Here is a 26,669-nt window from a genome sequence, read left to right as displayed (position 1 = left end):
CTCGAGTGTTACAAAATTCTCATTGTTGCATCTTTTACGTCATTATCGTCTTGTTTGTCATTTTCTTCTTGTCGTGTCTTTTACATTATTAACTTGTCACTTTTTTGCCATTTCTTTTTGACTAGTGCGCATTTTCATTGTTTTTTCGTTGCATCTTTTTCATAGTTTTCATCTTGTCGCATCTGTTACAAAATTTCCTTTCAGTCACATATGTTATGAGATTTTTGTTGCCACGTCTTTTCCACCAAATTCAGATTCTTTGGGTTGTAGAGCTTCATCTGATCCATTAAAACCCACGACTGAAACCTCCTGAGCGAAGGCCAGGGAGATGAGGAGGAGGGGAGGCCGACCGCCACGCACGTCACCATCTTGTCAACGGCGAGCTCGGTCCGGACGCTGCGGTACCGGGCCTGGTTCGGGTCCTTCAGCAGGAAGTCGCTGAACACATACTCTGTGGCCACGTGGGCGATGGCCATGACGGCGCCGGAGGTTCACGGACAGAAGACGAACACCTGCACAAAACCTACGAACAAGAAAACATTTTCACATTTTACTGAAAATATAAGTAATTACCTACCCAAAAAAATGTAAGTTTGATGTAGATCAGGGGTCTCAAAGTCATTTTCTTTCAGGGGCCACATTCAGCCCAATTTGATCTCAAGTGGGTCAGACCAGTAAAAAAATAACATAATAAGCTATAAGCAATGACTTTGGTTTAGAGCAAAAAACATTCATTGGTAAATCATGAAAATACTTACTTTTATAAACTATCCAAACCTAAAAAAAATGACATTTCTTAAGAAAACTAGAAAAGCACTCAGACAGCGCAGACCTCCACCAAGGTAGACGCCCCCCCAATCACCACCTAAATGTAATCATTTGTTCCTTGTGCCAGTATAACATTTCCTGAAATTTTCATCCCAATCCGTCCAGAACTTTTGAGTTATCTTGCACACAGACAGACAGACACAAACCAACACTGGCAAAAACATAACCTCCTTGGTGGAGGTAATAAGTGCAATTTTAACAATATTCTGCCTCAATTTATCATTATTACCTCCGCCAAGGAGGTTATGTTTTTGCCAGGGTTTTTGTTTGTCTGTCTGTTTTTGTTTGTTTGTTTGTCCGTTAGTGTGCAACATAACTCAAAAAGTTATGGACAGATTTGGATGAAATTTTCAGGGTTTGTTGGAAATGGGATAAGGAAGAAATGATTAAATTTTTGGTGGTGATCGGGGGGGGGGCCCACGGGGGGGGCCACTGATCAGCCTTGGCGGAGGTCTGCGCTCTCCGAGTGCTTCTAGTTTACACAAGTGTATCATGGATCAGATCTACAAAGACACTAAACACTTAGTAACAGGAAAATTGCTAAAATTGTGCTTAATTTACTTTAGAAATTTCTGGTTGTTCATATTTGTTCAGGTTATTCACATTTTATTGTTACAGGATAGTTTGTAAATGTAAATATTTCATAATTTAATGGGGTTTTTTTGTACTACAACAAAGACAAAAATTCAAATTTGTCATTATTGTTGACATAATGTAATTTTTTCACACATCAAACTGAGAAGAAAATATGGAGTCATTAACTTTGTAGGTTATTATGTTATTATTTTACTGTAGATCGTATTGGTCTGTATGTGGAGCCTGAACTAAAATGAGTTCCACAGCCTTGACTGAATTTTTGCACTTCGTAAATTCATCCCACGGGTTGGATTGGAACCTTTGGCCCTCGGGCCGCATGTTTGAGACCCCTGGACTGTAGATTATTGTAATTGAATTTTTGTTTTTTAACAGATGTTAACCTTCACTTGACTTCGCCCCAAAATAAACCCTGAAGACTAAAGAAAAATAAAGGACAATCATTCAGTCTTATAATTAACTAGGACAGTAATCTAATTAAGTACAGACAGAATTAGAATACTTATAAAACGACATAAAGGCATGTCATATGTGTGTTTCAGATTTCTGACACTCAGTTTTTATTCATATCCAACATGTTGCTTCTTGTTGTTCTATTTCGGGTTCAGTGCGTGTCTCCAACAGCTGTTTGTCTGGAACGGATGGGGTTCAAATGGTCACATAACATCACATCACATTAAACCAGACATGTAAACACCTCATGACTGTCTGGTAGAAAACAACAACAACAGCTGAGTTCATTGTGAATAGTTTTACACATGATTAATCAAATCTACCTGAGGTTTGGAACAGAAACGCACTTTCACTTCTAACTTTATAACCATTCAAATCTGCTCAACACCTGCTGTTAAAAGTGTAGCGGGATTTTGTGGATTAAATAACCGCTGCTGTTCAGTTTTATTATCATCAATTGACTGAAACTAATATTTTTTTTCTTTTATAAGTCAATATCCAGAAAATACCGAATCTGCTCATTGATAAAAAAAAAAAAAAAAAAAAAAAAACTCAGACTTTATACAACTAATTAAACTGAAAGAAGAGCTTGTTTACACAAATAAACCCGTTTCTTCAGGTTAATGTTGTTTACTTTCGTTTCAGAATAGTAGTGAAATACATCTCAGCAGAATCTGAAGGTAGAAACACCTGGTTTTAGTGCAAAATATCGCTAAGTTACGCCGCTAAAGCTAATGTAAATGAGCCAGAACTACCGCGAACCGGGACGGTAAAGGCGGACTCACCGGCAGCTTCGACCCCGTTTATCAGTTCATGTTTTCGGCAGCGGAGGCTGTGGTTAAACGGCTTCTGCTGCACACAAACTCTGCAATGTTTCCTTCCAACTGAGACGTTCTACAGATGGAACGAGACACAATAAACTTTCGGAATAAATCTTTTTCCTGTTGATACAAAAACTACTTCCGCCCTTGCCTTCACGGACCGCAGCAACGGCTCGGAAATCTCAGCTTCAACGGTGCCTTCAAGGAGAGGCGGAGAATTAATCTTTTTTTTTTTTTTTTTTTTTCAAGAATTTATTTATTATTCATCAATAGAACATACAAAAATAGAATATGACAAGAACACACAAAACATCAGACATTCCAAGCCATAATAACCATAAACTAATAAGAAGAAGACATAAAAACTACGAGAATAAATACAATTAAACATATATAAACAAAATATAAAAAATAATAAATAAATTAAAGAGAATAAAATGATGATCCAACAATAACTAAAGGAACAGTTAGAAAAGGAAAGAAAAATAATATTACAATTTGAAGTGGCAGACCAATTTACTCAAAGTAACTGTGGTAAAACTGAAGCGATAATAAACATTTTTTGTTAAATTTAATATGTTTTAGAGACTCAAAACAGATTTTCAATTCTATTAAAATAATTGAAATGATGGGGATGCTTTGGATATCTTAGCTTTATGAATATGAAATTTACCCAGAAAAAACTTGCTAATTTAGAGTAGGAAGTTGATGTAATGATGAAAACAATGTCAGAATATGTCTTCAAAACAAAAAATTGCGTTAGCAGTTGATACAAAGACGTTAATGAGGGTTTATGCGAAAATTACTTTTGAAAATCACAATCCATAACATAAAATATTAAAGCTAAATCATGACAACAAAGGGAGTAGACAAAATAAAGAATAAAACTAGATAACTCAAAGGTGTAAAACACAAAATTTACATAAGATATACTATATTGATCCCCCAAGGGTGATCAAAAAATTTTAGAGTGTAAATATGTATAAATTTCATTAGAATAGCCATTATATCACACTATTTCATTATTTATTTAAATTAAAAAATGATAGATCACCTCTTGAAAGTAAATAACAGGATTTATTGTATCTAGTTTAAATGAAGCCTCATTCATTTTATTTCTACCGTAGTGTTTATTTCATTTCAGTGTAATTATACGCGGAAAAAAAAAACAGATAAATTTACTGATTTGTGTTGAAATATGCAGCTGGTTCCAAACCCAGGAAAACTGTCATCTGTGAGAGATGACCCACAGTCCGTGAACGCAGCACAGTCCCTGAGCATCTTCCAGTGTCTGAGAAGAAACAGAAGGTCTGATCTGGACCCAACCGGACCACATGACACCAGAACCGGACTCAATAACGTCACAGAAAATCCACTGAATGCGACATCAGATTATGATACACACTCCGCGGTTCCGTTTTTACCGGAAATCGAACTAAAACTGTGATTAAAACACATGGTTCCGTGTGTTTTCCGCGCATTTAAAGGGGAAAACCTGAAGCATCTTCGCAGTTTCATGTTGTTCTATCGCGATGAATTTCGGGTATTTCCTCCCAACTTCTCCAACTCCGTCAAGTTGACGTCACACAACGGCAAAACGCCGGAAGCGACGTATTTCTTTCAAATAAGAGCGGGGGCTTGGGCTAAGGTGGAGGTGATCAAATCTGATCATATGAGTAAAAACAGAAGAGTGAACACATTCAAACTGTCTGATGAATTGGACTAAATGTAAATCTGTAAAATATTATTAAACATCAAAAAAATGGTGATGATGTCAAGTGTTTCTGAGGTTTGAACCAAAACCTGAGATGTTGAGTTCACTGTCACAGAGGAAATAAAACCAGATGGTATTTTCATTTAAGCGGCTGAAAAAATGTAGAATGTGGATGTTTGAACTCAAAATGATTGATTTAGTATCAAAAATGAATAAGAGTTAATTTAATTGTAGATAATGAACTGAAGACTTGACTCAATAATGGTTTAGTTTCGCTCTCATTTTGTTGCATTTATTCATTTTTCTTCATTTTATTATTTTTGTTCATTTTATTGATTATTATTTTATTTTCATTTATTTCATTATTTTGTTCAATTTTTGCCATTTCATTAATTGTTTTGTTCTTTTTTATTGTCAGTATTGATTATTCTGTTCATGTATAATTTACTCTTAAGTGCAATACAGTGTAATAAGGATTAGAAAATTTTAATTGTTATCATCATCATATTACTTCATGATTCTAGTAGTTACTGTTACTTTATAAGTGTCTTCCAATACATTTATCTGTCAGAGATTAGTTTTTAATAATTTTTGCATTAAACAGATGTGGCAACATAAGTCGTGTTTTAGTGTGAAGTGACAATAACGACTTTCTTTTCCATTGTATTGTATTTTATATTGTTTATTATTTTGTCAAGCTTTATTAGTTTATTGGTTAATTTGTTCTTTTTCATTCAATACTGCTGTTGACAACAATATTCCACATCAATCACATTACTTGATTCTTGATAAAGTTTCTTATTTTTTATTTTCAGCATCAGGAGGATAATCCATGCCTTCATCTTGTAGCAACTAATGTTATAACATTTTGGCAATAATAATAATAATAATAATAATAATAATAATAATAACACAACAACAACAACAACAACAACGTAATAAGTTATTACACCGTTGACCCAGAATTAAACAAATCCTGTGAAAATGTAATAACTGCAGCTGATAATGTAATAATTCATAAATAGGACTGGATTTCTTGGAAATAAAAGTTGTACTAATATAATGAAAGCTTTATTTCTTCAGTTTGCTCATTAATAGCTATACTGGATGATTAGTCGTTTATTTGTTCATCAATACGTCCCATGTATCTCGCTCTGTTCTTCATTATGATTGTCAGAGCCAGTTTGAGAATAATTTATTGTACAACATTTTTATTTAATATATCGTTTATTGCATTTGAAATCTTCATAATCATGAAGTTATTATAGCCGTTACATGTGTTTATCAGTTGTTTCTTATCAGTGATCGTCTGTTTAATACAGGATGTAGATCGGTCGCGGTGCTCTTATTGTGAAAGTCCCCGCCGGAAGTCACCGCTGTTACTCCACGTGCCTTGACCCAACCGGTCCTCCGCTGCCTCCATTCATTTGTGTCCGTTCAGTCGCATCCAGCAGCGGCCCTCCCCTCCTGTTCTTCTCCGCCTGGAAACATGGCTGCTCCGGCGGTAGCGAGAAGCTCCGGCCCGGCGCTGTGCCCCAGCTTCGCGGTGGTCTGTTCGTTCCTCGAGCGCTACGGAGGTGCTGGACCTCCCCGAGATGTCCTTCCCGCAGATGGAGCGCTATCTGCGGGACACCTCGGCAGGTAAGAGCCCGGCCGCGGTGCCGGTGGGTCGGCGGCGGAGGAGCGGCGGCGGAGGAGCTGCGACACTTGAAACCGAAGGAGAAGGGGGCCACCGCCGCCACCATCAGCGCCAGTTCCACCTCCTCCACCACCATCACCATCTTCATCATCGTCGCGGGGCTGACGGGGCGGGGGGAGGGGGTCTGCGTGTGGCCCGGTGGAGCGGCATCACAGCGGGAGTCCGTCCGCTCTCCCCCGGGTCGGAGTCCGCGAAAGACCCGGTTTGGTCCAAGTTTCCAGGAGCATCGGGGCGGACGGAGGAGCTAACGCGGAGCTAGCCCGCACACACTCCGGACTCTGTTGACACGGTTCAAGTTAACGGAGCCGGAGCCGTCGGGGCTGGTGGAAGCGGTCCCCGGTGCGGTTCGTCCGGTCGGTCCGTGTGACGGGTTGTCAGCGCCGGTATTTATGAAAACTTGCGGCGGAAGCCATGATGCAGCGGCGCCGTCCGACCGGTTAGCTCCGGACTGTTGTCAGGTGTAATTTTTCACCGGCCTGGCCTCACATTCAGCCGGACCCGAGCCGCACCGGAGCCGCCGCAGATCAGCACCCGGTTCCCGGTACTGAGCCGCGGATGTATCGGTGTGTTTGCGGACGGAGTGGCTCGGTTCCGGTTCGGTTGATGTTGGTGGAAACACTGGATGTTATTTTCTGTCCATTGGTACAGTAGCTGTCAAATCTGCGCAGGCGCAGTACAAGGCTCCTCGGCTAACTGATAGCATCGAGGCTTTCACGAACTTTTTTAGTCTTTACAGTAATTAAACTTCACGGAATTAATTCGCCAAGTTATGGTTTAATCAGTAAAAGCTGTTTGACACATGTAAGTGAGGTGGCAGGAGCCTTTCAACCGCATGCAGCCGTTAAAGCTAGTGTTTAGTTAGCTGTTTAGCTAGCTGCTTAGTTTCTGTTACCGTTAGATGAGGGTCGTTTGTCAGATTTTTTATTACCCAATTTATATTTTCACCAAAATGAGCCACACTTGAATAAAAACTCCGTATACTACATATTCAAGCCTTCGTCTCAGCAGAAATACAAATTACGTTAAAAACATGTTTTAGTATTTTTACTCACCTTTTTATGAACTTATATATTCAGTTTTATTACATTAATAGTTCAGGTTCATCAATAATAAATGCAGTAAACATCAGACTATTCTTTGATTATAAATACAACCAACATTAAACTGTTTAGGCCTCAGCTTTTATTGGCTTTACATGATTTATTCCTTCATTTATTTGGGATCAATTGGATAAAACCTGAGCAGAAGTACTTTTTACATGAAATCCACACACTGTCTATTTTGCTGTTAAATACAAGAATAAAACTGGATTTCAGTGTGTTAGTATTGTATGTGCAAAGATCACAAACGAGGTATCAAAGCTAAAAGCAGTCACTTATCCAGTATTTAACTCCTCCAGGCCATCCTTTATGTCTGTTACACTATTTTTCTGTGTCAAACAATGGCACACATATGACATAATGCACAAAGACTAAGCTTTATAACATGATTTGCACACTTTCTTAATGGTAAAGTCCTTAAACAAGCCTTTCCATTTGTCCTTAACCGCCCCGTTACCTGCATCTGAGGGAAACTTCCTAAAAGTTATCAAGTTTCTGTGTTCTATTAAAACATACTAGGAATTGAAATCATACAACAGGAGGTTTTTCAGTATTTTCAGTATATAATGATCACAGGTTACATTTACAGGACTTACTCATGTCTCATGTAGTTTTACAGCAGCTGCAATAAGAATAAATAATAGAATGTTAAAAGTTTTTTTTAGAGAATAAAGTGGGAATAAACACTCTTTAAAATGGGGTTAAAACAGAACTCGTTGATCTGTTTTCTGTCTCTGGTTTTGGGGATGATTTTTTGGTTTTATTCTGGTGTTTTTCAGTCCCGAAGCCCCTCGTGGAACTCCATGTGAAGCTGCTCAGGAAACTGGGGAGGTCAGTGACAACCGACCGCTGGGAGAAGTACCTGGCCAAGGTGAGGACCCCCCCCCCCCCACCCCACCCCACCCCATGTGTTCAGGTTCACATCACATCAGCCCCTTTTCCACCAACATTACCAGGAACTTTTATTAACAGGAACTTATTTACCTGGTTAAAATAATTTGTATTTCCATCTCAAAGTTCCTAAAAATGTATTAAAATATGAGGCTCAGTTGTTTCCAGTCGCCAACTCCAAGTCCTGCTGAATTTCTTTTGAGTGTATTCAGTAAATACATTCATTGAGGTCCAGGCTGTTCGGAGTATATTTGCTGAATACTTTCTTAAACGTATTGGGATGGACAGACAGATTATTACAATGCACTTGTAGGAGTGAGATGAATATTCATCAAACTTCTTGCAGCTGAAGATAAAAACGCGAATTTTCTGATGATAAAGAGGGAAGTTTATGTTGAAAAATTTTTATATTCTCTGAAATTTAAGTAAAATATTTGCAGATTCTCTCAGATTAAAGTTAATAAAGTTGAATTTACAACAAAATAAAGATGACACTTATAATTGACGACAAGAAAAAAAGGGAGAAAAGACACAATAAAACAAAAATGCAATAGATGACAAAAGCTGCAATAAGATGAAGGATGCAATGAGACGAAAACAAAAAAAGACCCAACAAGATGGAAAAGATGTAATAAGAGGAAAAAGATGCAGAGGTACACTGATAGAAATCATAAGAATAAACTAATTTATTACAACAAAACTGAGTTTATGAAAAAACAACAACAAACTTATAATTTACTTGAAGAAAAACTCGTTTTGTGAAACTGAAGAATACATTTCTTCATCTTGTCCTTTTTCTTTCCTTTACAGATTATTACAATACTTTGTATGAATGAACTCGTTCATCAACTGTATTGTAATAATCTGTTCACTTGAAAACAACCATAAAAATAAGGAGTATGTTCCTCAAATGTTCGTCATCATCCTCGTCCACTTCTCATAGCTGCTCTTCTTTTTCTCTGTTTTCCAAATGATCAGAACACAAATGAAGTGAATGTTGTAGAAATGGAATAAACCAGTTCACAGATGCCACTGGATTAAACACGGAAGCGTGGAATGGTGACAGTGTGTTCAACCAATCAGTGTTCTTCAACACTCAGCCCCGCCCCCAAGAATTCTGGGGAATCTGAAAAGTCCAATCCTTCTACTAGGACCCCAAACTTTCCCTTTACAGGGAAAGAGAAAGTTGTTTAACAGGTAATTTCAGTGGAAACGAACCAAAGTTTTTCCAAGTTCCTGCTAAAGTAACAGGTCCTGTGGTGGAAAAGGGGTTTTATAGAGGGAGGGCCAAGGTCTACACACCCTTTACTCCAGCAGAAGTAGAAGTACAGGCTCTGAAACCCCGAACACTGGCCTCTTTACCAGGAGGGTAATGACAGTGTGTAAAGAATGAAGTATTCATATTCATTGTAGTTGTGTGTAAAGGGAACATATAAATGCACACTTCTGTGACTCCTTTTAAAAAGCATGAGGTAAGTAATGTGAATGTTGGACATGTTTGAAAAATATTTACATTATATGGACTAAAGTATGTGGACACATGGAATTCAGGTATTTCTTTTCTAACAGGGGTATGGGATACAAAACAATAATGACTAATGTTAGAAAATAGTTTTATATTATGGGATACATGTCATTACATTGGCTAGTTTGGTTTAAATTGTTATCTTTTGTTTCCAAAATGACTCTCAAATGGTTTTGACTTAATTTCTCTCAACATTGATTTAGTTTAGTTTTTTTAAAACCCATAACTATAATTTAAATGTTCTACCTCTAAATTTATAAATTATTTTCTGTGCTCTGACTGTATCTGACACTTCTGTCTCGGATGGATTTCTATGTTTTTATGTGATAGGTAGAAAACATATCTTGTCTGTTAAGTCTTCCTCTTTTTTTCTTCTAATCTAATTTATTCACAACTACTTATACTCTGCATTTATTTATTTATTGATTGTTGATGTGGTATGGCTGTGTTGTGGAGCGGTGACCGCATTCTGTATTCTGAATTTCACCTAGGGGATTAGTAAAGTAAATCAATCTATCTACTGACCGACTTCTTCACATTTCACTGAGGAAGAAAAATCTCCAAAAAAAACTTTCAGGAAAAATTTATGATTTTATCTGAAATCATCATGAACAGGACATCTTACAGTTGTAGACATGATGTGTCCCAATACTTTTGTCCATACAGTTTATAAACGTCAATATTTCCTTAAATCATAATAAAACTATATTCTGACATTTGTCATTATTGTTTGGTATCCCAGACCCCTGTTAGACCCGGAATACTTTTGTCCATATATCGTGTCTATGAGGGACGTTTCTATCCAGCTGAACCTCAGGTCATGTGACTTTAATGTGGCATCCGTCGCTGTGTTTCCTTCAGGTTTGCCAGGAGCTGAACTCTACATGGGCATGGGAGCTGGAGCAGAAGGGCTACCAGGAGATGTCCATGGAGTGCAAGTCCAGCATCCTCAAAGTACCGCCCTCCTTCCCTTTACCTCGTCCTCGTTGTTTCCTCCTCTGCTGTCTCTCACATCCTCCTCCTCTTTCCTTCCAGTATCTGTGCGAGTGTCAGTTCGACGACAACCTGAAGTTCAAGTCGGCCATCAACGAGGAGGACCCGGAGAAGATGCGTCTGCAGCCCATCGGCCGGGACCGGCAGGGCCTGATGTACTGGCTCCAGCTGGACCAGGAGCAGAACATCAGGCTTTACACCGAGGAGCAGGACGACCTGGACGGATCCACGTGGAAGTGCATCGTCAGGTAAGGGCGGGGCCCGAGGCGGCGTCGGACGAACTCTGAGGTTAAGATTTAGACCAGACACGTGGATAAAGGAGCGTCGTTAAACCAACAACAGACCGTCGACAGGACTGGGATGTAGAGAGTTAAGAAAAATACAAATAAATCCAAATGTTAAAATGATTATTTATGTGCATTTGTCTTAACCCTGCCCATAGAGGTCCTTCCTAATCACAGAAAGTTCATAATCTGCACAGCACCGTCATAATGTCAACATTTTTCCATACAAGTTGTTTTTAACTGTTTTATATTTTTTTGTATTTCATCAACTTTAACCCTTTCATGCATAGCGGTCACTACAGTAGACAGCTATTCTACAGCTGTTCTCTTATTTTGGGTTTGTTGGGTTTTGTTGTTTTAGTTGCATATTAGCCAACACAGTGGACGCTTATGGGTCAAAACACAGTAATGTCCCGTTAGAGAGCGAACTTTAATTGATTGCCATTCAAACATTTATTTCAATATAAAGTAGCTCCTTGTTTTGGATAATCCCTTATGGTCCAACTAAAGCAAAAATGAATTTAAAAGTTAAATGTGGGTCATTTAGCAAAACTAATCTGTCAAACTGTCACTAAAATGTCCCGTCAGAGAGATTTCGAATACCGTGTTTTGACCCTTATGCACCGTCCCACACACTGCAATTCATACCATTACTGTAACTTTGCTGTTCTTGATAAACCTGATCTGCAGTGACATGTTTGAGTGTAATTCAATTGTTAATTGTTATTAACAGTTTTCTCAAACAAAAAGGTTTTTTTTTTTGGCATATTATCTCCATGAAGTGAGTAATAACTAGCATTAGAGTATGTTAAAATGTAAGAAAACATCAGATTAGCAGCATGAAAAATGTTTTTATTAATAGTTTTCACATATAGTATATTACTCTCTGATGATGTGTTTTAAATACATGTTTCTTTGCTTCAAAAATTAAACACATGGTGTCCAGCTGAGTGGACATTTTTGTAACTCCATGAAAAATAGGTTCATAAAAAATTTCAATTGCATTGTTTTTTTTCATGCCTAAAGAGGAATAAAAACACTCAGGAAAAAATCCTCTCATAATTCATGCATGAAAGGGTTAAAGTCGCTTTAATGAAGGTGCACCCAAATGTCATAGTATGGAAATACAATGGCTATAAAGTCTTTATCAACTTGAGCCGTAAACAAAATATCCAATACTTAATAACTGTCATATTTTTAACCCTTTAAACGCCATGTTTGAAATGTTCAGTTAAATTCAGTTAAATCTGTCTTAAGGCTCATTCCTGCTTGTTTTACGTAGGTTAAATGGGTTTGTCTGTTTCAAACAGTGTCAAGCGTCACTGCCTTTATTCTTCCATGTGTCCATTGTGTTGAAATGAGCATTTGTCAATCAGTCCACCAGAGGGTGTCACTTAATTAACATTATGGCTGAATACCATGAAGAAGAGTGAAGTTTTTTGAGAGAAGAAAGTCAATAATAACAAAAGTACTGTTCCAGTTGCAAGTTCGCATAAACCAAGAACGTATGGAATACCAGATGTTGTTTTTTTCTGCTAGCTTAAACCAAGGATGCACTGGTTGGTGACTCCTGTTGACTTTGCTGGCAAAATCCCAGGATGCACTCCATACTACTTTCGAATACTACGGCGGCTTCTGATAACTTAATTCAGAAATGTTTTTTGATTAGATGACCGTAACAAGATCATGTGATCTAATGTTAGAACACGAGCGAGAGGCAGAATAGCAAGAAATACGTCTTTATTATCATGATATGGGCTTCAACAAAATGTATTAGAGTTTTGAAAAATATAAAAAATGTATAAACGACATGTACATACTAGTACAAATGTATTGAAATCAAATCAGTGACATTGGGGTGATTTGAGGGAAATACGTTGGGGAGCAGATGGTGTAAATACAGCAGAGACAGGGAGGAAAGTTCACAAGTACCAGCTGTTCAATTACAGATAGACTTGTGTTCTTAGGAAGTCCGTTCTCTGGGACCGTTCTTGCCAAGACCGTACTCACCGAGTTCACGTTCTTGATATTGAGAAACGGCCAAACACAGCGACGACAGAGGGGTTTTACTAATGTTGATATTGAGAGGGTAGTTGTTGTAAATATGTCGGTAGTTTTTCACTAAATCACTTGGTCATTTCTTGGAAAAGTTCTGCCATTTCTGGAAATTATTCTTTTCAAATCTCAACACTGCCCAACTATGGTTCCTGATGGTACTGCAAGGTATTGTCCCTCTGTGTTCACATCCACAAACCCACAGAGAACGGACAGAAATGCAGATGTAATGATCAAAGAAAGAACGGACAGAAGACTCCATCCGTATATGTACGTGTCTTTAACATAGAGCATAAATGGACCTTTAGTAGGTTACAGGTTTTTACTTTTGTAAAGCTGATTTTAAAAATGTCCTCTAGATGCAGATGTCTAAAACCAGAGTAGATCTGTCAGAATTAGACAAAGAGGAAAAATTAAAACCCAGATCTGACTTCATGGTTTTAGTTTGGACAAATTTAGGTGTCGTTATCTGATCATCTTAGATCGGTGTTATTACAATCCATAGATAATGTTTTATTAGATGAATAGTTTTTCTGTGTATTTACAGACTGTGAATGTTCAATGACCACAAAATAATAAAGTAGTTGAAGATACAGGATGGATTTCTGAGCCTGGAAAACAAATGACAGTTCTCAAATGTACATGTCAAGGTTCATAAGGTCAAGATACACCTGGAAAAGTCACTGAATTTAACTGTTAGGGATGCAAACTCCTTAATTTTTCTGTAAAATCTGCTATATGAAATCAGAGTAGGCAACAATCCAAATACTGATGTGAAAATCCACATTTTTATGCTGACATGAAAAAAAAAAAGTCACAAATGAGAGAGTAAAGGTGAAAGGTAATGGGTTTGTTGTTATTTAACAGAAACACTGCATTTGTGCATCATTTTTATTGTATTATTTATTATTTTATATTACCATGTTATTACAATCCTTGGGAAATATTTCACTAGCTGTGTAATTTTGGAGCATTGGAAGTGAATATGAAATTAACTGACTATTACAGACAGATGGTTGTTGTTTGTTATTCATGAAGGTTGAAAATTGTGGAAATTCTCTTTTCAGTCCAAGTTTAGTCAGTTTTGCAGAATCTGCTCATTTACTTCATATAATGAACCACCAGGGGGCGCCAGGGTCCTGGTTTTAATATTTTTATAACAATCACATGGAGGTCCTGATTCTGTGAGTGTCTCTGGTATCTGATGGGCCCGACTCTTCTCCCAGGACTCGAAATGACCTGGCTGAGGCTCTGGAGCTGCTCAAGGCCCAGGTCGACCTGAACCAGAACCAGGATCAGAACCAGGACCAGAACCCCACCCAGACTGGATCCGGGAGTCCCAGCCCGACTGTGAGAGAAGCAGGTATGAGACTAACTGAGGGTCTGTTGATCCATTTCATTCCATATAATATAATCAACATCAGAGGAAATAAAAAGACAACAGTTATTTCTTAAAATCATCTTCTTCAGTTCATTTAAACGCTGTTTCCTGTTCCTCGTTTCATCATAAAACTGTGTTTCTGCCCTGGTTTTGACAGAGGACAATCAGAAAACTAACAGAATCATCCAGAACCACAGAGGAAAACGCCGACGACAAGACGATCATCGACATAAAAGAGAGAAACCGCAGACACAAGGTGAGTGGGAAAACCCGGAAGAGATGGAACCATGTGTAGAAACAAATCAAACCTTTAAACAGATCAGATGAACCATTAAAAAAAAAAAAAACAGGGTTTTTGAGTTTGATGACAGTAAAACATCTCCACGAAGTGTTTCCAGGTTCATGTTTCCACTGTGGATCATCCCTCTTCTTTAATCTGAGGAGACCAGATGATGGAGTTTATTTCCCATTCTGGTCTGATGTACATTTTAGATGATCTACAGTCCAGTCCGGTCCAATCCTGGGACTTTATCATATTTAAAATCCATCATCCATAAAATCCATCACTGATTCTCATTCAAAACCTCAGAAAACCAACAAATGATTGATAACATTGTCACACTACAACTCCCAAGGTGCATTTCTGCAGCAAACATCCAATCACAGACCTTTGCATTTTCCTGTTTCTATAAAGTGTTGTATGAACTTTTATTTAGTTGTTTATCAGCAAAAATAAAACCACAATTGAATCTGTTTGTAGAAACAATTGAGGCTTCTCCATCTATAACATCAGCAGAGGCTCATGGGTAATGTAGTTTCTTAGGTAACAGTCAGTCAGTCAAACTAAACAGAGAGGCTTTTCTCCTCGTTATGAACCCTTATCGTTACTATATTTGTGACAGAAAACCACATGCACCATTTACCACAGTACTGGTCAGAGGTCATCCATTAGAACAGGGAGGGTGATTGATTTTACTGTAATGTGGTGTTGTTTCTGCGCCTCAGGCTTCCAACTGTTGGAAACAGCCCGTCAAGTCTGTTAAGTAACCGGTAAAAATAGAGATGACATGAATCAAAGCTTCACACACAGTGGGCGTCTGAAACCCTGAGGCCTGGATCCAAGATTTCATTGTTAAAATGTCGAGATGGACAAACATCGTATTGGACCCGTTGTTATTGTTGTTGTTGTTGCTGTTGTTATTGTTGTTGTTGCTTTCATTAGGGTTAGGGTTAGCTAACTGCTGAGAGCTTCAGAGTATAATTTAAATAAAACTCCACTCCAGATAGTAACAATCATCAGATATGTATGTTTTAATTCAAGTTTAGGGTATTTTTGTATTGTTTGATGATGAACCCATACAGCATCAATTCATCATTCTGTCTTTGTGAACAAGTATGCACTAAGTAAGCTAACATTAAGCTAACATTAGCTAGTATCTGACCTCGGAATAAACTAGATTTGATAGTTATTGTGAAACTAGCTGTCAAATTCTTATAGTATTTTCTATTGTCTACTTCTCTGACATTTATCCAATTATAGTTTTGGCGTTTTTTTTTGAAACATCTGATCTTTATTTCGTTGTTTAGTTTATAGATTGTCTTGAATTAATTGGTGAATCCCATAATAAACTCTCAAACATTCATAAATTAAAATACACAAGCTTATTCGGCCTTATTGTGATTATATAAGAATAATGTTTATTATCATTACACACCTATACTTTGTACAATAGTAAAAAAAAAAAAAAACTGTCCCAGGTCAGTTAAGAAAACACATTTAGGAATCGCAATAAATATAAATACACAGAATAAAATATACAATATGTACAGGAAAAACTTCTAAAGTCTACGAATCTCCAAAAGTTTCAATAATTATTATGAGTAAAACCAGTTTCCATTTTTCCACAGTGAATAATCCATGTGACTAGTTTCTGATTTTAGAAAACAGAAAAATATTACACCAAGGTCAATGTTATGACATTTTCACTTCCTGTATCTAGTTATGTTTGCAAATGTCTGATTGGATAGTGGCCATCCATGGGAGGGGCTTAGCAAAGGGTCCACTCACATCCTGGCTAACACTAGACTTTGTTTCCTGTTTGTGAAGTCATTGTCTGTGCTTTTGCAGATTCTATTAGTGTGATTGTTGTGTCTTTTTGTTGCAGTGGTGAAACAGGAGCTGACGGTTAAACTAGAAAATACGAGGCGGAGCTAAAAGAGGAGAGGGCAGAGAAAAAGCCGCTTCCTTTCTTCGACAACCGCGTAAGCACCATCACCACCATCGTCAAATCAGAATCCAGGGATGCAGACGCCCCTAGAAACACTGTGTCGGTCGTCATGGCAGCAGGGACGGCTGCAACCAAACCAGAACTGAAAAAGGAGGAGGAGGCAGAGCGAGCCGTCGTCAGGAGCAACCAGCAGGCGAAAATACCGCTGAAGAAGAGGGAGCTGAAGCTCTCTGAGAACTTCCACAGCAACCACCTGAACAACAGCAACAGCAGCAGCATCATCGTGTGTAACCCGCGGTGATGCAGGCCAAGGACAGGGAGCACCCACACACGGCGGCCGCCATGACGACGCAGGAGCTGACCAATGGGAGGGCGTCCGTCCTCCTGCCCCACACGGAGGGACAGAACGGCGTGGTTGGGGTCATCGGGCAGGTCGGCGTGGTGGGGCACGTCGGGGTCATCCGGAGCCCGTCAGAGCGTCACCGAACGCCAGAACTAAACGGTCCGAGCGTGGACCGCCACAGGTCCACGGTGCCGGAGGAGGATCGGGAACCGAGCCGCCAGTCGGTCTTGGTCCGCAAAGCGCCGGTTCAGGAGGAGACGGTGACGGCAGCGCTTCCACCTGGAATAGCCCAGAAACCACCTCCATCTGTTGAACCCGAGAGGAACTCTGCAGAAGACCGGGTTCCCAAGACGACAACGACAGAGGGGGAGGAGCTAAACAAGACACAAAAAGTAAATGTCAACAAAAAGATGCTGACGTGGATGAGACGAAGGACAGAGGAAACACTGACTCTGAAAAGAATAAAAGCACTTTAGGAACCACAGAGGACAAAGACAAGCAGGACAAGCAGGAGCAGCCAGCGGAGGTGAACGGGCAGACAGCGGCGGCGGCAGGGGGAGGCCAAAGGACGCCAGTCTGAGGTCAGAGGTCACAACTCCTCTGGAAGAAGCCTCCTCAGAGATCCAGAGGAAGGAATCAGACTGAAGATAAAGATCCCTCCACACCGGAGAAACAAGATGAGAGGAAAAGGAGTGAAAGGAGGGAAGGAGGAGAAGGAGCAGGAGGCGCCAGATGAGGGGAGGCCGCTGAGGAGGTCGGCCCGCATCTGCAGGTACCGTCCAATCAGAGCCCGTTTACATCCACTATAATACTCTTTATGGAGTAATCAGATTATTATTGATCATGTAAACTGTATAATCTGATTATCATAAATCAGATTATAATACTCCCATGTCTTCCTGCATGTTTACAGGTTAATCTGATTTATTTAGTTCTTTTACATCTGAACATGTGGAACAAGAAAAGCAGAAAAGAGTGCAGACCTCTGCCAAGACAGATCTGCCCCCCCCCCCCATCGCCACCAAAATTTAATCATTTCTTCCTTGTGCCAGTATCAACATTCCCTGAAAATTTCATAAAAATCCGTCCGTACTTTTTGAGTTATCTTGCTAACAACAAACACGCAAACACACAAAGCAAAGTGATCACAATATCTGCAGGTGGAGGTGAAAAGGAAAAAAAAAAAAAGAAATTGTAGAAAACAGAAGTGATGTAGTCAAACACGAGTTGAAGACATTAACAGAAGTTTGATTCTACCGTCACTAACATACGTACAAATAAATCTGATAATCGACTGAAGTGTCTAAACCAGTGTTTATCGTAATCGTATTTCTGAGGTACATGTGAGCGCACCAGATCTGATTATTACAGTTAACGGATTATTATCGGTTATTGAATTTTTACAGTTGGAGTCAGTAAACAGCCATATTTTTGTCAATCAGTCAATCAATCTTTGTTAGCCATTTCTTCAAACATCTTCTCTGATTGAAACTACTATTATTTTTAAATATTTGATTTTTATATTTTTGACGAATTTTTTAAATAGTAAAACTGCCTTTCCTTGTAATGGTCCATATGTTGATGGTTTATAACACATAAATGGTTCCAGATATTACTATAGTTCCTATTGATCACTGATAAAAGTCATAAATGGACTTTGATTGGATGAGTTGAGTTCTCCTCCAGTGGAAGTCCCGCCCACTTCTGTTGTTCGATTGATCTCCTTCATCCAGACCACAGGACTGGAACATAGAACAGAACCTGACAACCTCACACATTCAACTGGTACTGATCCATGACGCTGACGTACAGAGACACTGGAACTGTTTCTGTTCTTATAATCTAACTTGTTTTCTTACTTAATATGTTGCTTTTTATCCTGATGAGTTTAATTCAGTTTAATTTTTAATTGGTGTCGATCATAACACAATTAACTCAATACACTCCACAAATTCAGGTTTTGAAACAGAGCAAATACAAATAAACCTCCTAGAGTTGAGGCTTATGACAGAATAATAGACTCTTCATCCTTTTCTGTAAGTTTGTCTTATTTTAAAACTGTTTCTGAACTCGGTCTAAATCCAGTTTTCTGTCGTGAACTTTCAGGCCGAGCTCAAAGGCAGCCGAGAGTCAGAGGAAGAAACCACAGAAGAAGAAGGCACTGCTGTCCAGAATGAGGGGCGAGGAGGGGGAGGAGGAGGGAGGAGGAGAAGAGAGCAGCACAGTTTAACCGCAAAGAAAACCAGAAAAACCGAAGTGGTTGGACCGACCCGGAAGCGAAGGGTAAGGGAGGACGCCGCCACTTCCTGTTGGTTTGTCATCTCTGAGTTCATTGTGTTCAAAAACGTGTGTTGGTCGTCAGGGTAAACGGAGACACCGGCGCCCCCGGTGGACAAACCTCCGCCAAGAGACGCAAAGTCAACGAGGAAGGAGATGACAAGAAGAAGGACAGAGGAGAGGAAGGAAGTGAAGGAGGCAGCGAGTCGGAAGAATCCAGTAAATCAGAAGAAGTTCACAGTGAGGACGCCTGCACCCACTGTGGGCTCCCCAACCACCCGGAACTGGTGAGATTAGATTAGGAATTTAGATTAGATTAGATTAGGAATTTAGATTAGAAAATTATATTAGGAAATTAGATTAGATTAGGAATTTAGATTAGAAAATTATATTAGGAAATTAGATTAGATTAGATTAGATTAGAAGATGATTAGGTTAGATTAGATTAGGAAATTAAATTTGATTCAGTTTGATTAGGAAATTAGATTAGATTAGATTAGGGTATTAGATTAGATTAGGAATTAGATTAGATTAAGAATAACAAGAGTAAGAATTTTGATTACATAAAATAAAAAATTTTGAGTATTTTAAGAATTAAGATTAGATTGGATTAGGTTAAGAATTAAGATTAGATTAGATTAAGAATTTTGATTAAATAAAATCAAAAATGTAGATTATTTTAAGAATTAAGATAAGATTAGATTAAATTAAGAATAAATATAGTTAGAGTAAGAATTAAGAATATATTAAATAAAGAAATTAGATTAGGAATTTAGATTCAAAAATTAAGAAAGTATTTGAAAATAAACAAAATGAACATAATGAACACAAATGAAGAGAATTATTAATAACCTGAGCATCAAAATGAGGGAAAAAAAGAATATAAATGTGTAATAAGTCTTTATCATGTTCATTGAAAACATCAGATAAACTGCTCTTTGGTCGTTTGTTTTCAGTTCATTTTATTAAAGTCTATAAAATTTCACGCCTTTAATTGGAGGCAGATCATGTATAATAACTACAGACAGACTAAACTCTGAGTGGGTCGGAGTTGTTGTGTTGTTGTGTGAGTTGTGTACCCATGTGTGTCCTCAGATCCTGTTGTGCGACTCCTGTGACAGCGGGTACCACACGGCGTGTCTGCGACCGCCGCTCATGCTCATTCCAGACGGCGAATGGTTCTGTCCTCCATGTCAACACGTAAGTAACAGAACCACAAACCTGGATGCACGTTGTGTTCAGGAGCATCATTTCAACCAACGCTTCATCCATCTGCATCTGATTTATGGCATTGTGTTTTTTTCCGTGGATACAGAAGCTGCTTTGTGAGAAACTGGAGGAGCAGCTGCAGAACCTGGACAGCGCTTTGAAGAAGAAGGAGCGAGCAGAGAGGAGGTGAAGTAACGCATCTGCATGGAGGCTTTTATCTAGTCCAGGGCCTGGGTCTGTGGTTCCAGGGTCTAATTGTGATCCATATGTGTTTGTACAGGAGGGAACGTCTGGTGTACGTGGGCATTAGCGTGGAGAACATCATCCCTGTGAGTAAAACGAATGTTCAACCTCCTCAGTTACAAAAATGAACAAAGAGAGGTGACTGACACACACATCCAGAAAATGAAAGGTGTGCAGGATCCCAAAAAGATTTGATGAAAAAATAAAGTAAGGTCCGCACAACCTGTGAGCTCCCAAAGAATTTATTAACAGATGTGATGTTTCGGGCCAAGGCCCTTCATCAAACTGATGACGGACCGTACTTTATTTTTTCAACAAAAATGAACAAAATAATGAACAAAACGAAGAGAATTATTAAAGAAATGAAGAAAATAATCAAAAAAATGAAGAAATCATCACAGAAATTATAAAATAATCAAAAACGGGGAAAATAAGAGTCAAAAATGAGAAGAAAAAAAGTATAATGAACAAAATGAAGAGAATTAAGGAAATGAAGAAAATCATTTAAAACAAATAAAGAAATCATCACAGAAATGAATAAAATAATCAAAAAATGGGGAAAATAACAAGAAAAAAACTATAATGAACAAAAAGGCAGAGAAGTAAGGAAAAGAATAAAATAGTCAAAAATGAAGAAATTCGTCATAGAAAAATTCCCGGAAATTATGTAAAACAACCGAAAATATTAAGTTAAAAAAAAAAAAAGGAAACAGACAAAAACTTAGAAAAAAACAAAAAGATTAAACGGCCACATTTTAAAACCAGTGTTAAATCCAAACACACAGCAAACACTAACAACATGTACTTGGATTTACCACTGATCAGAGAGGCCCTTGAACGCACCATACAGGACAGTGGCTGGTCCTGGACCAGTTCAAACTGATTCTGGTTCTAAAGCAGCAGCGTTTTGTTTCTGGATGTAGGAAGGAGACGAGGCCATGGAGGAGAAGTCCACCAAGAAGAAAGACCCCAAGAAGAATAAGAACCTGGGCAGGAGGTCCACCAGGACCAGGAAGCACATCAGCTACAGGTGGGTCCACAGGGTCCATGTGGTCTGCATGGTCCACATTATTGGGTTCCATCTGACCCCAGTCTGGACTCTGTGTCTTCCTGGATTTGAATATTACATATAACTTAGTGTTTAATATTTTAGTCATTTTTCTTTTCACATCATTTTTTTATTTGCTGTTTTGTCCTGATTTGCTCAAAACAACAGTGTCTTTTACATTTTCCTGTAAAACTGGATGAACTGAGTCTTAAGCGGCATCTTATTGATTTTAAAAAGTCTTACATGTAACTATAAACCTTGTGTTTTCACTAATGTCTGTATCAAAAGTCAGTGTAACTGGAGGATTTGACCTGAATATGGAAATAACCCTGGATCAGAGGATGTAGAACTGTTCAGGTTTAAATGGAGGACACACACATGAAAACACGCATCGAACACAGTCTGAGCTCCTGTTGGGTTTGTCGCAGGTTCGATGACTTTGACGACGCCATCGACGAGGCGATCGAGGAGGACATCAGGGAGCTCTGCAGCGGTGGACCACATGGACCTTAACAGGTTCATTCTGGACTTCATCTATGTCTCGTGTCACAGCTTCGACTAGACTTTGTTTTTAGGGTACGCTGACACAACAATGAACAAACTCAGATTAAATGTACCATATCTGATTGATAGTGTACCGGGCCTTTATTTATTGGGTTTCAGGAGGTACCGAGCCTTTATTTATCTGAGCTTCAGGAGGTACCAGGCCTTTATTTATCTGGGCTTCAGGAGGTACCAGGCCTTTATTTATCTGGGCTTCAGGAGGTATCGGGCCTTTATGTATTGGACTTCAGGAGGTACCGGGCCTTTATTCATTAGACTTCAGGAGGTACCAGGTCTTTATTTATCTGGGCTTCAGGAGGTACTGGGCCTTTATTTATTAGACTTCAGGAGGTACCAGGTCTTTATTTATCTGGGCTTCAGGAGGTACTGGGCCTTTATTTATTAGACTTCAGGAGGTACCAGGTCTTTATTTATCTGGGCTTCAGGAGGTACTGGGCCTTTATGTATTGGACTTCAGGAGGTACCGGGCCTTTATTCATTAGACTTCAGGAGGTACCAGGTCTTTATTTATCTGGGCTTCAGGAGGTACTGGGCCTTTATGTATTGGACTTCAGGAGTTTCCGAGCCTATATTTATTTGCACACATTTGACTACATCACTTCCCTTTTCTATGTTTTTTAATTGTTTTTACATATGTGCAGATGTAAAAGAATGAAATAAATCAGATAATCAAATACATAATCAACTAAATCCAACAAACTGACAGCAAATCAATAAATGCATTGACCTGTGACCTCCTGATGACCCTGAATCAGCCGTATTTTGTTGGTTTATATTCATCTGTTTCTACATGTGATCAGACAAAAACCCTCCATCGTAGGCTACAGTTCCACAGTTGGAATGTTGCCGCTAAACTGCTGTAGAAAGAACAGATCAGTCGACGTCCTCCACATTAACGCTCTGGTCGTTCTGCTGCAGAAGGAAGGCGGAGCAAAGACATCCAGCGCCATCCTGTCGGATGAGGGGAAGGAGAGCCAGCAGCCAATCAGAAGCCAAGCTCGCTCTGTGAGGAACGGAAGAAGAGGAGGCTCAACGACCTGGAGAGCGACAGCACGGCGGCGGAGAGCGAGGACCGAGTTCATGCTGAGCAACAGGTAAAAAAAAAAACAAATCCCACCATTTTGTCCTCTGTCCTCTGGTCGTACATCTCCTAAACATCCTCCATCTTCCAGCTCCGAGGACGAAGACTTCGGAGCGTCGGCAGCAGATGAAGACGATGAGGAAGAAGAGGAAGACGCCGGCAGTGACGTGGGCAGCTTGGACAGTGGGACACGCCCCCGACGGATGCAGAAGCGGGCCTAAACACCGGCCCAGCAAGACCCAGCGGCGAAACCAGGAAACGGCTGAGGAGGAGGCGGAGACGCTCGTCAGAGGAAGAGGAGGAGGACAGTGATGAAGAGCTGGGTGAGTTTCAGACGCCTGACGTTGATCTGGATGACGACTCAGATCATCAGGGTTAATGCAAGTTATGACTGACTGGTCTGGTTCTGCTTTAGGGGTGTGTATTAGCAAGAATCTGCCGATACGATACAAATCACAATACTAAGATCACGATCCAGTATATCGCAATATATTACGATACTGTTAACAAAGCGATATTTTTCTATGCTGATCCAGATCCTGTCATTCTGAGATTTAATTTTTTTCATCATCATCTCCCTGTTTCTGTCTCCAGACTCCGACCAGTGCAGCGACATCACGGACAGTGACACGGACAAAAAGAGGCGGGGCCTGAGCGGGGCCAGCGCCAGCAGGTCAACTACTGCGAGACGTCTGATTCATCCGATGCCTCCTCAGCAAGGCCAAGGTCAAACCCCGCGGGAGGCCACGAAAGGAGCATCTCTCCAGTGACTACAGTGATGGTTGTCACCACGGCAACCACAGCATCAATGACATATTAGACTTAAGTTATAAAGTAAAATAAGTAAGCTCATTTTAGGTTTTTTCTACTCATTGTAATTACAAATATTCCACGCAGCAACAAAATACTTGTTCCTCATTTTCCTGATGTTATTAATTTAACATTTGACACTTTTGTTTTTAGACTGAAACAGGTTTTAATTTAACTGTTTGACTTTATCAAAAAGAACATTTTTCCTGTGGAAACATCAGTGTTCACTTCTTCAAATGATTCACAGCTATACAACCTGAAGACAGAACATGATTAAAGCATAATGTAACATTTCTGTATTAAGTCTAACTGTCTGACAGTATTTGTAATCACATACTCAGGCTATTTACATGAACATCACACCTAACCCTTTAACAGTTAATAATCAGATCTGATGCCTTCATGTGCATCACATAATCGATAAACCCTGGTTTAGACGTTTCAGTCCATTATTGGATTTCTTCAGAGTACGTACGTCGAGTTTTCCACATGTGCAGATGTAAAGAATGAAATAAATCAGATTACCTGTACACATGCAGGAAGACATCGGAGTATTGGGGACAAATCCAGGTGTGTTAATCTGATTCACTGTAATCAGATTACTGCTGTTGTCTGATAAAACATCAGATTATACTGTTTACTTGATCAATAATAGTCTGATAACTCCGATACTGATAATGATCATCTCTAGCTTCATAAAAGCAAAATGTACAACACCCTTCATAAGTGTTTTTTTAAATACACGGGGTTTCAGCATTTGTCTGAAGGTTACGGATGCTAACATAGGATTGGCCAGGTGCTGCTACTGGGCGGGGCTTTCAGGTACTCTCTGTCCCATTTGACATATTCTGTCCCATTTCCTGTTTCTTTACAGTGTCGGCGTCTTCCAGAGACTCTGAGGAAGAGGATTACGAAGACGAGGAGGAAGACGACCGGAGGAGGAGAGGGAGCAGGAGGAGACGAGAGGAGGACTTCCTCCGCCGAAACAGGATGAGGGCGAAGCGGCGGCGGTATGACCACGACGAGGATGACGGCGACAGAGGCCGGCGGCAGAAGAGGAAGCTGCTGGAGGAAGAGGAAGAGGAGGACGAAGAGCGGCGGCGGCGGAGAGGAAGGAAGATGGAAGGGGAGGACGAAGACCCAGAGAACATGGGCAGGGGGAAGAGGAGGGAAGATACTGTCGCAGCAGCGCCGCAAACGCCTCGCTCAGATGCTCAAGAAACGGCGGCCGTCGACGGACGAAGACGACGAGTCTGAGGAATCTGAGTCGTCATCATCGGAAGAGGATCGGCCGGTCCGCAAGAGACTGAACCGCATCGACTCTGACGAGGATGAAGAGGAGGAGGATGAAGAGGAGGAGGAGGGAGCACAGAAGAGCAGGAAGTCTTCAGCAGCAGAGAGGAATTCTGTGTTGCCGGGGGTGATGACAGCGACGCTCAGGAAAAGGGGAGGGGCCGGAGCCTGTCTCCGTCAAACGGACATCGGACCTCCAGAGGCCCAGCGAAGCCTGGGACCGGGAGTCCGTCTACAGCTAGAGACAGTGCAGGGTCGGGCGGGCAGGGCAGGCACAATGGCCCCTTACACGGAGACAACAAGGAAGACAAGGAGGAGGAAGACAAGGACCAGACAGACTCGTTAAACTGTGTCCAGAACAGTCCACAGTCCTGATGGCTGAAAACAGACAGTCCACTCCCTCGTTTTCTCGTCCCCCTCCTTCTGTCCCCTCACCGTCATGTCGTCACTCGCCGACATAAAGCACCTTCACACCAGGACCCGGCGGACTCGCCTGGTTCTGGTCTGATCGAAGTGGACACGGCAGTGGCGTGTCTCATCCTAAAGCACTTCACAGGTCATCGCACTTAAAACTAGCGCCACCTAGAGGAGAGCTGGCAGCAAACCCCACACCCGGCTGTTAGTACAACGCTCAGACCTGGTCCGACGCCGTAGCGGGTCGTTTCCTGTTCAGAACCTCCAGAACTGTCGGGTCATGCAGGGACCGGTCTGTGAGTTCAGCATGTAGGACTGGATCGTCTCACTTTTGGTAGTTTAGGGTTTAGGTCAGGGGTGTCAAACATATGGCCTGGGGGCTAAAACCAGCCTCCGAAGGGTCCAATCCGACCCACAGGAGGAACTTATGAACTATAAAAACTGCACTGAAGATATTAACAATCAGTGGTGTCAAATTAATTTGAGCCCAATTCAGTCTCGTGGGTCAGAGCAGTAAATACTATCATAATAACCTACAAATAATGACAACTCCAGTTTTTTCTTTTAGTGCAAAAAAAAAGGAAAATTACATGAAATTGTCCACATTTACAAACTATCTTTACATAAAATGTGAATAACCTGAACAAATATGAACAGCCTGAAAGAAAAATAAGTGTAATCGTACCAATATTCTGTCTGTTTTTAAGTGTTTTATGTATTTGTAGATCCACTGTGATCTATAAGTTATAATGTACATGTGTAAATGATAAACTGAGGCAGAATATTGTTTAAATGGCACTTATTTTTCTTTAAAGATTTCA

General features: G+C 40.0%; 1 pseudogene; it reads left to right on the top strand.

Moving 5' to 3' along the window:
- The first annotated feature begins 5,755 nt into the window (after positions 1 to 5,755).
- Positions 5,756 to 26,381, top strand: LOC115431699 (remodeling and spacing factor 1-like; annotated as a pseudogene).
- Positions 26,382 to 26,669: the final 288 nt, after the last annotated feature.

This window comes from Sphaeramia orbicularis, chromosome 13, assembly GCF_902148855.1.
Source record: "Sphaeramia orbicularis chromosome 13, fSphaOr1.1, whole genome shotgun sequence".
NCBI classification, from domain to species: domain Eukaryota; kingdom Metazoa; phylum Chordata; class Actinopteri; order Kurtiformes; family Apogonidae; genus Sphaeramia; species Sphaeramia orbicularis.
The sequence above is the reverse complement of the archived record's forward strand: the minus strand, read 5'-3'. Positions and strand labels throughout refer to the sequence as shown.